At 44.2% G+C, this 3,431-nt stretch overlaps 1 pseudogene; it reads right to left on the reverse strand.

Annotated features, from left to right (window-relative positions):
- Positions 1 to 555: 555 nt before the first annotated feature.
- LOC134634609 (E3 ubiquitin-protein ligase TRIM39-like) lies at positions 556 to 2,290 on the reverse strand (annotated as a pseudogene).
- Between the last annotated feature and the right edge of the window lie 1,141 nt (positions 2,291 to 3,431).

Consider the following 3,431-nt stretch of genomic DNA (forward strand, 5'->3'; position numbering starts at 1 on the left):
TGTTAAGCCTTTGTTAGTTAGTTGCCACACACACTTTATATGGTTCAAATCCAAATGACACTGATACATGTTTAATGACAGCTCAGCTTCAGCATCTTCTTCATGCTGTGATTGCAGCCGTTCAACTCTGTGTTTATCTTTTACCCAAATCATCACAACATGGAAATATAATCATCACAATGATGTGACTGGAAGGATGCAGCAGTCTGTGCTCCACCTTTCTCCTCCACACCTGCAGGTGGAGAACATGGATGTATGAATCTCTACAGAGTTCTTTGAATATTATCCGTCTTATCAGTTTCAGTGAACAAACATCCTCACAGAGCTAAAATAAGCAGTTTGTATCCAACATAACTCAGCTGGACTCTAAATGCTCCATATAACAGCCACACATGAGTCTGGATTCACTCAAAGCATTGAACAAACTTTATTCTGACATTTATTCTCTGATATTTGCTCTTCAGCTCGAGTCTCCATCAGTGGGAACATTTCAACTTTTCTTCTGTTCAAATCAAACTCCATGAGAATCAAAGTGTGAATCAGAGTCCTGATAATCAGATTCTATAGAAACATGGAGACTGTAGAGGATTTACACTCAATATGTTCATTTGTTCCCTTCAATAAAAATCAATCAGGTCATCAAATAAAATCAGTCGTTGATCAGTTTGACTGACAAGACAGATGATCAGAGGTGCAGAGTTTTTACCACCATCATTGTTACAGGGACTGAAGTATGGGTGGAGTTTGTGAGTGAAGGAGCAGCCAGTAAAGGAGTCGATCAGAGCTGCAGCACCTACATCATAAAAGGAGACCAGACCCTCCTCATAATCCACAAACACCCCCACCTTCTCAGGACCAGGATGAAGGCAGAGGGGGACTGAAGGACCAGCAAGAGCTTCGTACTCATTTCCATTTCTCAGCCTCACAGTCCAGAAACCATCCTGAGGACTCAGTGCGATTATTCCCTTCCTGTTGATCGACTCTGTGGCCACTCCTAAAGTCCACTCAGTCTTTCCTTTAACCTGAACCTCAAAGTAAAACCTGCCTGAAGAGAAACTCTGCTCTCCTAAAACACAAACACACAGAGAAAATCTCTCTGGGTTGTCTGGAAGTTTCTTCCTCACATCACTATGATACACTTGTTTTCCATCATCAGACAGGATGAGTTCAGGATGAGCTGCATCAGGATCCAGAGTCACATCCACTGCATCCTGCTGGACCCTCTGCAGCTCTGCCTCAACAGCTTCTTCTTCATGGGTCTCCTCAAGCTGATCCACAGCTCTCCCCACAGTACCCTCATATGATGGTGGACGGACTCTGACCTCTGTCCAGTCCTTGGTGGGTGGAGCAGCTTTCAGGGAGGAGAAGCTTTGGAGGAAGTGGAGGTGGTCTTCAGAGCGTGAGAGCTGCTCCACCTCAGAGCTTCTCTTCATCAGCTCAGAGATTTCCTGTTCCAGATCTTTGATGAGACCTTCAGCCTGTTTCTCTGTAGCTTCCTGTTTGTCTTCGATCTCCTTCATGAGCTCCTTCAGGTGTCTCTCAACAGACTCCATCAGAGCTGTGAGGACCTGAACACCTTCTGCTTTCTGTCTGTCTGCAGCATCTTTACTCATCTTCACCGACTCTTTGATCTCCTGAATCTTCAGTCGTCTCTTCTGGATCATCTGCTGAATCTCAGCCTCTGTCTTCCCCAGCTCTTCCTTCTTTCCTTCATATTCTTCTCTCAGAGAAACAAACTCGTGGTTCTTGTGGTCTAAAACAGAGCAGAGCATGCAGACACATGTCTGGTCGGTGTTACAGAACAGCTGCAGAAGTTTATCGTGCTTCGTACACATCCTGCCTTCCAGGTTCTCCACAGCATCAATCAGCTGATGTCTTTTCAGAGCTTCCTTTGTCAGATGAGGCTCCAGGTGAGTCTGACAGTAGGAGGTCTGACACACCAGGCAGGACTTCAGGGCCTTCAGTCTGGTTCCAGTGCAGACGTCACAGGAACTTCTCCCGGTTTGGCAGCTTGTTGCTCTGAGCTGCTGCTGCTGGCTTTCTGCTGAGCTTCACGTCTGAACTGAGCAACCATCTCAGAGATGAAGGTGTTGACCTTCAGCTGAGGTCTAGTGTCGAAAGTCTCTTTACACATTGGACACTGACAGCTCTGATTCATGTCCCATTGCTGACTGATGCAGGTTTGGCAGAAGTTGTGTCCACATGGTGCAGAGACTGGATCAGTGAACACATCCAGACAGATGGAGCAGAGAAACTGATCTTCAGATCGCAGATTGCTGGCAGCAGACATGTCTGCACTCTGAGGGAGAAAGAAAAGAAACACTTTTTATTCAAAATTCACTTTAAATTTCATTTTTAAAAAGATACAAACAAGCGTCAGTAATCTGAGGAGCTTGGAAAGAAAAGTGTCTGGACTTCTTTAAGTTTCTTGAAGATGTTTCATCAGAGAAGCTTCTTCAGTTCTAAGAGTAACTGGTGGAGACCCAGCTGTAGCGGTAGACTACTGTACCCATAAGGCTGTGTGGGGGGGTGACTTCCGGGGTTACTAAGTAAAGTTGGAAAACATCACGTGAATGCGCTGCATCCGGTGTCATCAGTGTCACAACTGGTTCATCCCAAACACAAACCTAACAACGTAGTGTCTGCTGTACAGTGCAGCGTCCAGATGAACAGGATCAACTTTGGGGGATGAACATAAATACAGTCGTTAAAAAGATGTGAAACTGTTTCTCTGTTTTACAAAAGGTCCAAGATTCATCCAGATCATTTCTATATTTGAATAAATCGCTTTGTTGGATATATTCCATGAATTACTGTGAAGTAAACTTCGACCTTGTTGGTGACTAAATACTAACCAAACAGGTGCACCTAAAGGCAGCACAATTTGTACCATAAAGGTACACCTACATGTAGGTGCGCAATCATTTTCAAGCGTCACAGCGTCAAATGAGCCGACTTACATTTGTTGCGCTTCTACACTAAGTTTTACGCCAGCGTTTCTTCTTTGCTGATTTTTGTTCCACAAACCAAAAGAAAAAAGAATCAACCTTTAATATATTTTCATGTGTGTTTCAAGCACTATGACATATCACACATACACATCTGGATGCTGAGTGTGTCACTGATAAAGCTGTGACACAGCAGCTCACTCAGTCCAGTCCAGGTAACAGACTCACCTGTTAGCAGGAGCTCTGCCCTCAGAGAGCTTAGCTGCTTTATTTTAGTCAGCAGGACAATGATCTGTTAATATTCTGGCCTACAGCGGTCTGTCAGGGCCGTTCAAAGGCACAACGTCACACACAGGTTTAAACTGTTAGACTCATGAATATCCACAAAGTTCGATGCACATTTATCTTTAACAGGAGCAAACGGCCTGATCAGATAATATAAGAACTCATTAAAGCTCATTTATATAAATCTCTGCTTGAACC

This window comes from Pelmatolapia mariae, linkage group LG9 (assembly GCF_036321145.2).
Source record: "Pelmatolapia mariae isolate MD_Pm_ZW linkage group LG9, Pm_UMD_F_2, whole genome shotgun sequence".
NCBI lineage: Eukaryota > Metazoa > Chordata > Actinopteri > Cichliformes > Cichlidae > Pelmatolapia > Pelmatolapia mariae.